At 40.9% G+C, this 8,897-nt stretch overlaps 2 non-coding genes across 2 annotated transcripts; one reads left to right on the top strand and one right to left on the bottom strand.

Annotated features, from left to right (window-relative positions):
• Positions 1–7,848: 7,848 nt before the first annotated feature.
• Positions 7,849–7,921, bottom strand: TRNAK-CUU. Its single transcript has one exon. It is a non-coding gene; the product is annotated as a tRNA-Lys (tRNA).
• A 902-nt stretch (positions 7,922–8,823) lies between these two features.
• Positions 8,824–8,897, top strand: TRNAI-AAU. The gene has a single exon. It is a non-coding gene; the product is annotated as a tRNA-Ile (tRNA).

An 8,897-nucleotide genomic window follows, 5' to 3' on the forward strand; every position in this document is an offset into this window, starting at 1 on the left:
TCCATGTTTATATTATTTATTTCTTTGTGTGTTATATATACCATCATTCCGTGCTGTAGAATTTCCCTACCCAATAAACTCCTGTCTAATGTAGGAATGAAAGTGAGATGGAGTATGCTCAGCTTCTCCTGGGCTACACAGCAGTTTTAGGCGCTTGCTATACTCAATTTTCCAACCTACCATCTAGGATCCCTGTTATATCCCAGTGTAATAGTATGTACATATAGTTGTATATAACTGTTTAAGCACCCCTGATCAAATTGTATGTTTAAATAACTAGTGAATATAAGCTGACATAACTTGTACATGGTACAAAGCTAAACATGAAATCTTTCAGCAATTTTTAATGCAAAACTACTATTTATTTGTCTGATTTTAAAAGGTTAAAAATAATAGAACAGCAAATTAATTATTTATGTATTTACTTATTTTTTTATTTGCCACCTGGTGCCAGGCTCAAGGCAACATACAAAATTAACATACATAATACAAGTAAACAAAAACAAAACTAGAACATTTTTCATAAAAGACTAAAATAAACCAGAATTACGAACAAACAAAAAATCCTCTTGCATCAGGCATATTAGTAAAATGCCTGTCGAAACAAAAAGTTCTTAAGTATATAGAAACATAGAAACATAGAAATGACGGCAGAAGAAGACCAAACGGCCCATCCAATCTGCCCAGCAAGCTATGCACTTTTTTTTTTTCCTCTTACTTGTTACGCTTGGCTCTTAGTACCTTTTAGTTTTATTTCCCTTCCACCCCACCATTAATGTAGAGAGCAGTGTTGGAACTGCATCTAATTGAATATGTAGCTTAGTTAGGGGTAGTAACTGCCTCAGTAAGCAAGCTACACCCATGCTTTTGTTTACTCACCTATGTAATTTAGTCCTTGTTGGTTGTTGTCTATATATATATATATATATTTATATATATATATATATATATATATAGATACTCTTTTCTACATTGCCCCTGCCGTTGAAGCAGAGAGCTATGCTGGCTATGCACTGAAGGTAAAGTAACAGACTTTCTCCCCTGCCGTTGAAGCAGAGAGCTATGCGTTGAAAGTGAAGTATCAGACTTTCTCCCCTGCCGATGAAGCAGAGAGCTATGCTGGATATGCGTTGAAAGTGAAATTTCAGACTTTCTCCCCTGCCGTGAAGCAGAGAGCTATGCTGGCTATGTGTTGAAAGTGAAATTTCAGACTTTCTCCCCTGTCGTTGAAGCAGAGAGCTATGCGTTGAAAGTGAAGTAACAGACGTTCTCCCCTGCCGTTGAAGCAGAGAGCTATGCGTTGAAAGTGAAGTATCAGACTTTCTCCCCTGCCGTTGAAGCAGAGAGCTATGCGTTGAAAGTGAAGTATCAGACTTTCTCCCCTGCCGTTGAAGCAGAGAGCTATGCTGGCTATGCTTTGAAAATGAAGTAACAGACTTTCTCCCCTGCCGTTGAAGCAGAGAGCTATGCTGGCTATGCGTTGAAAGTGAAGTATCAGACTTTCTCCCCTGCCATTGAAGCAGAGAGCTATGCTGGCTATGCATTGGAAGTGAAGTATCAGACCTTCTCCCCTGCCGTTGAAGCAGAGAGCTATGCTAGATATGCATTGAAAGTAAAGTATCAAGCTACATCCGGCTTTTTTGTGAATGCAAATCCTTTTTTTTTTCCACATTTCCTCTTACCGTTGAAGCTTAGAGCAATGTTGGAGTCGCATTAACCGTGTGTATGTATATTGAATAAGGGTATTATCTCCAGGTAGTAGCATTCATTCCCGCGAGCCACTCCCTCTTCATTCACGTCCTCTAGACTTGATGGATCCACAGTGTTTCTCCCACTCCCCTTTGAATTCCTTCACAGTTCTGGTCTTCACCACTTCCTCCGGAAGGGCATTCCAGGCATCCACCACCCTCTCCGTGAAGAAATACTTCCTGACATTGGTTCTGAATCTTCCTCCCTGGAGCTTCAGCTCGTGACCCCTGGTTCTGCTGATTTTGTTTTGACGGAAAAGGTTTGTCGTTGTCTTTGGATCGTTAAAACCTTTCAAGTATCTGAAAGTTTGAATCATATCACCCCTGCTCCTCCTTTCTTCCAGGGTGTACATATTTAGATTCTTCAATCTCTCCTCATAAGTCATTCGATGAAGACCCTCCACCTTTCTGGTCGCCCTTCTCTATACCGCTTCCATCTTGTCTCTGTCTCTTTGTAGGTCTCCAGAACTGAACACAGTACTCCAGGTGAGGCCTCACCAAGGACCTGTACAAGGGGATAATCACTTCCCTTTTCTTACTCGATATTCCTCTCTCTATGCAGCCCAGCATTCTTCTGGCTTTTGCTATCGCCTTGTCACATTGTTTCTCCGACTTCAGATCATTAGACACTATCACCCCAAGGTCTCTCTCCTGCACCGTGCAAATCAGCCTTTCCCCCCCCCCCCCCCCATCGAATACAGTTCATTCGGATTTCCACTCCCCATATGCATGACTTTGCACTTGTTGGCATTGAATCTCAGCTGCCATATCTTCGACCACTCTTCCAGCTTCCTTAAATCCCGTCTCATTCTCTCCACTCCTTCCGGCGTGTCCACTCTGTTGCAGATCTTGGTGTCGTCCGCAAATAGACAAACCTTACCTTCTATCCCGTCCGCAATGTTGCTCATAAAGATATTGAACAGGACCGGTCCCAACACCGATCCTTGCAGTACACCGCTTAAAACCGCTCTCTCTTCAGAGAGAGTTCCATTTACCATCATACATTGTCTTCTGTTCGTCAACCAGTTTGCAATCCACGCCACCACCTCGGCACTCACTCCTAAGCTTCTCATTTTATTCATCAGTCTCCTGTGCAGAACCGTATCAAAAGCTTTGCTGAAATCCAAGTAGATGACATCGAGCTCTCTTCCTTGATCCAATTCCTTGGTTACCCAGTCAAAAAAGTCAATCAGATTTGTCTGACAGGATCTTCCCCTGGTGAATCCATGCTGCCTCTGGTCCAGCAATTCTCTGGACTGTAGATAGTTCACTATTCTCTCTTTCAACAGTGACTCCATTACTTTTCCCACCACCAAAGTGAGGCTAACTGGTCTACAGTTACCAGCCTCTTCTCTGTTCCCACTCTTGTGAAGCGGGACCACCAACGCTCTTCTTCAATCACTTGGCACCACTCCCGTTTCTAGGGATCTATTGAACAGGTCACACAGTGGACCTGCCAGCACCTCTGAGCTCCCTCAGTATCCTGGGATGAACCTCATCAGGTCCCATGGCTTTGTCCACTTTCAGATTCTTTAGCTCTTCCCATACATTTTCTACTGTAAATGGAATTTCATCTACTCCACTCCCCTCCAGTTTCTTGTTAAGTAGAGATGGTCCTTCTCCAGGGTATTCTTTAGTGAACACAGAACTGAAGTATTCGTTTAATATTTCTGCCATTTCTTCGTCACTCTCCACACATTGATCCTTTCCACCTTTCAATTTCACTGTACCACTTTGAACTTTTCTCTTTTCGCTGATGTATCTGAAAAATGTTTTGTCATCATTCTTTATCTCCTTGGCAATCCTCTCTTCCGCTTGACTTTTTGCCGTCTTGATTAATTTCTTCGTCTCCCTCAGTTCAATCAAATATTCTTCTTTGTGGTCCTCCCTTTGGGATGTTTTATATTTCTTGAATGCTGTTCTTTTGTCCTTTATTTTGTCAGCCACCTCCTTTGAGAACCAGATAGGTTTCATTTTTCTTTTGCTTTTCTTTACTTTTCTAACATATAGATTAGTTGCCTTGGTAATTGCTCCTTTTAGATTGGTCCACTGCTGATCCATATTTCTTTCGTTCTCCCAGCCTTTTAGTCTCATGCAGAGTCTTTATCCTGTAGGACTGTATGCCATTCCGGTCATAAAGCGCTACACCGCCTCCTGGTCATATTTTATACTGTTAATTTTATTATTTTTACTTTTATGGTTTTATATTTTAACTTAATTTTGTGTATGTAATGATTTGTACATCGCTTAGAGCTTTACCACTTAAGCAATTAAGAAATCTCAATAATTGCACCAGCTCTGACTTCATGTAGGCTTTGACGTGCTGAATTAGCCACAGTTAGCCAAAAATGGTGTGCCTGAATTTCTGTTCAAACCAGGTCCCTTCTTCATATCTGCATAATTGTTAGATTATTACACTAAAAGGTATTCAAAATAAAGTATCAAAACATATCAATACAAATTGCTAAAAATAAATATTTAATTAATGTCACATTAATGTCAAGGCTCTCGTGCTAAACTTTCAAAAGGGAAACTTTGATAAAATGAGAAAAATTGTTAGAAAAAAACTGAAAGGAGCAGCTACAAAAGTAAAAAATGTCCAAGAGGCGTGGTCATTGTTAAAAAATACCATTCTTGAAGCACAGTCCAGATGTATTCCACACATTAAGAAAGGTGGAAAGAAGGCAATACGATTACCGGCAAAAGGGGAGGTGAAAGAAGCTATTTTAGCCAAAAGATCTTCATTCAAAAATTGGAAGAAGGATCCAACAGAAGAAAATAGGATAAAACATAAACGTTGGCAAGTTAAATGTAAGACATTGATAAGACAGGCTAAGAGAGAATTTGAAAAGAAGTTGGCACTTTTTAAAATATATCCAAAGCAGAAAGCCTGTGAGGGAGTCAGTTGGACCGTTGGATGATCGAGGGGTTAAAGGGGCACTTAGAGAAGATAAGGCCATCGCGGAAAGATTAAGGGGCGGATTTTAAAACCCCTGCGCGCGTAAATCCGGCAGGATTTATGCACGCAGGGCCCTCGCGCGCCGGCGCGCCTATTTTGCATAGGCCGCCGGTGCGCGTAAGTCCCTGGGCTTTTGAAACGGGGAGGGAGGGGGGCGTGTCCAGGGCGTTCCCGAAACGACGCGGCATTTCGGGGGCGTGCCGTGGCGTTTCGGGGGCGGGCCCGGGGGGCGTGGCGCCGGCCCGGGGGCATGGTCGAGGCCACCGGACCACGCCCCCGGGACCGGAGGACGGAGCAGGGCTGCCAGCGACGCGCGGAAAGTTACGCCTGCTTTCAGCAGGCTTAACTTTGCCGACAAAGGTAAGGAGGGGGTTTAGATAGGGCCGGGGGGGGGGGGGGTTAGGTAGGGGAAGGGAGGGGAAGGTGGGGGGAGGGCGAAGAAAAGTTCCCTCCGAGGCCGCTCCGAAATCGGAGCGGCCTCGGAGGGAACAGGCAGGCCGCGCTGGGCTCGGCGTGTGCAGGTTGCACAAATGTGCACCCCCTTGCGCGCGCCGACCCCGGATTTTATAAGATACGCACGGCTACGCGCGTATCTTATAAAATCTGGTGTACTTTTGTTCGCGCTGGTGGTGCGAACAAAAGTACCGGCGCGCGTATTGTTTTAAAATCCGCCCCTAAATGATTTCTTTGCTTCAGTGTTTACTGAAGAGGATATTGGGGAGGTACCCGTAATGGAGAAAGTTTTCATGGGTAATGATTCAGATGGACTGAATCAAATCACGGTGAACCTAGAAGATGTGGTAGGCCTGATTGACAAACTGAAGAGTAGTAAATCACCTGGACCGGATGGTATACACCCCAGAGTTCTGAAGGAACTAAAAACTGAAATTTCAGACCTATTAGTAAAAATTTGTAAATTATCATTAAAATCATCCATTGTACCTGAAGACTGGAGGATAGCAAATGTAACCCCAATATTTAAAAAGGGCTCCAGGGGCGATCCGGGAAACTACAGAACGGTTAGCTTGACTTCAGTGCCAGGAAAAATAGTGGAAAGTGTTCTAAACATCAACATCACAGAACATATAGAAAGACATGGTTTAATGGAACAAAGTCAGCATGGCTTTACCCAGGGCAAGTCTTGCCTCACAAATCTGCTTCACTTTTTTGAAGGAGTTAATAAACATGTGGATAAAGGTGAACCGGTAGATATATTATTATTATTATTATTATTTAACATTTTTATATACCGGGATTCATGCAAAATTTGCATATCGTCTCGGTTTACATTGTAACTGAAAAACAAGCATGAAGAATGCAAATTACATAGAACAGGGCATTAAAACTTGGGACAGAATACATGGGGAAAACTTGGAACATAATAGAGGAAGGAAAAAATGAAAATTTATCTTATTGTAATATGTGATATTTTAAGCTTGGTTTAGTATACTTGGATTTTCAGAAGGCGTTTGACAAAGTTCCTCATGAGAGGCTTCTAGGAAAAGTAAAAAGTCATGGGATAGTGTTGAGGTGGCGATGTCCTTTCGTGGATTGCAAACTGGCTAAAAGACAGGAAACAGAGAGTAGGATTAAATGGACAATTTTTTCAGTGGAAGGGAGTGGACAGTGGAATGCCTCAGGGATCTGTATTGGGACCCTTAATTTTCAATATATGTATAAATGATCTGGAAAGAAATACGACGAGTGAGATAATCAAATTTGTAGATGACACAAAATTGTTCAGAGTAGTTAAATCACAAGCAGATTGTGATAAATTGCAGGAAGACCTTGTGAGACTGGAAAATTGGGCATCCAAATGGAAGATGAAATTTAATGTGGATAAGTGCAAGGTGATGCATATAGGGAAAAATAACCCATGCTATAATTACACAATGTTGGGTTCAATATTAGGTGCTACAACCCAAGAAAGAGATCTAGGTGTCATAGTGGATAACACATTGAAATCGTCAGTTCAGTGTGCTGCGGCAGTCAAAAAAGCAAACAGAATGTTGGGAATTATTAGAAAGGGAATGGTGAATAAAACGGAAAATGTCATAATGCCTCTGTATCGCTCCATGGTGAGACCGCACCTTGAATACTGTGTACAATTCTGGTCGCCGCATCTCAAAAAAGATATAATTGCAATGGAGAAGGTACAGAGAAGGGCTACCAAAATGATAAGGGGAATGGAACAACTCCCCTATGAGGAAAGACTAAAGACGTTAGGACTTTTCAGCTTGGAGAAGAGACGACTGAGGGGGGATATGATAGAGATGTTTAAAATCATGAGAGGTCTAGAACGGGTAGATGTGAATCGGTTATTTACACTTTCGGATAGTAGAAAGACTAGGGGGCACTCCATGAAGTTAGCATGGGGCACATTTAAAACTAATCAGAGAAAGTTCTTTTTTATTCAACGCACAATTAAACTCTGGAATTTGTTGCCAGAGGATGTGGTTAGTGCAGTTAGTATAGCTGTGTTTAAAAAAGGATTGGATAAGTTCTTGGAGGAGAAGTCCATTACCTGCTATTAAGTTCACTTAGAGAATAGCCACTGCCATTAGCAATGGTAAGGAATAGACTTAGTTTTTGGGTACTTGCCAGGTTCTTATGGCCTGGATTGGCCACTGTTGGAAACAGGATGCTTGGCTTGATGGACCCTTGGTCTGACCCAGTATGGCATTTTCTTATGTTCTTATGATAATTAACACATTAATTAAAAGCTTATTTTTAGAAATTTGTATTGGTATATCACGGAATCTTAATTTTTCTTATATTTGGGTATAAGAATTCCCCTTAAACTATGGCATCCATCTCATTCATATACTGTATTTCTTTTTATTATTAGTTTTCTCACATCACACTAATACATTTTTCTCTTTAATGTCGTTAATCTTTTGTATGCAATCCTCCTTTCTATTATATGATCCTATAAAGAACAGTTTAAAATATGAAATAGAAATATGTAAATTGATTTAGCAAAAAAGCAAAACTTTTCCCAAAATGTATTGTAGATGTTATATATGTTGAAGGAAATAATAAAAGAAAATGAGAATTTTTAATTTAATTCTGCAATTGATGAATTAAATATTACAACTTGATAATATATTTATACCAATTGAAGAAAAGTAAATATAGAACCGCCCAACGTGGGGCTCGAACCCACGACCCTGGGATTAAGAGTCCCATGCTCTACCGACTGAGCTAGCCGGGCGATTTGGGGGTGGGTATGAATATTTGTAATTGTAAGTCATCGAACAACAGTGTTTCTAAATTAAATCTAACCAAGAACTCTCTATCACTATTGATAGCTCACTTTTGACTCTGCAGTGAGGGAAAAAATCTGAAGTATTTCCGTCGAAAGAAGGAAGGAGTATTTTGGAGGCTGGTTACCGAAATACAGGATGGGGCCTGGGAAGGATACTGGGCCGTGGATATAACCGAGGTCTGTAGTAGAAACTATAGGTCACGGTCTATATAGAGGATGAGATTATAGAAACTGGTAAACAGTGTATGAGAATCCACCGTCGGCATTATAAGCCAGCGCTAGAACCTGGAGCAGGAGTGTTTTCCTAACAATTCATTTTCTGAATTTGTCACATTCTAAAAGGTGATTTTTCACTTACATTTTAGTAGCTGTTGTATTTAACACGTTATAGTCTATTGGAGCATGTCTCACACAAGCAGTATAGCATTTGGAAAACATAAACATAACATTGGAATTCAGCCATTCCTTCCTAATCACTTTTGAGCAAAGTAATCCATTCACTGTTTAAAGAGCTCACTAGCCTTTATACATCATGCTAAATCTTTCATATAGGTAATCTGAAAACAAAGAAAAATATGTCACAGATTCGAATAAAGAGTGAAATTATGTAGATGGCGAGGTTTTGCATTCATATCATCGGACTCAATAATGACTGGATATTTTTTGTGGCTGCTGGGATTTGCAGAGTATATGAAAATCTGCAGTAATATTTTCACTCTATTACTGTTTAAACTATAGAAATGATAAATTAAACAAATAAAAAAAAATTGCAAACAGCATGTCATGGGAGAAATAGAACTACTGCTTAGTATTGTATATAAGAAGTAATATAAAGCTATTTACAAAGTGGCCGGTTAGCTCAGTTGGTTAGAGCGTGGTGCTAATAACGCCAAGGTCGCGGGTTCGATCCCCGTACGGGCCA

This window comes from Rhinatrema bivittatum, chromosome 4 (assembly GCF_901001135.1).
Source record: "Rhinatrema bivittatum chromosome 4, aRhiBiv1.1, whole genome shotgun sequence".
Classification (NCBI taxonomy): Eukaryota; Metazoa; Chordata; class Amphibia; order Gymnophiona; family Rhinatrematidae; genus Rhinatrema; species Rhinatrema bivittatum.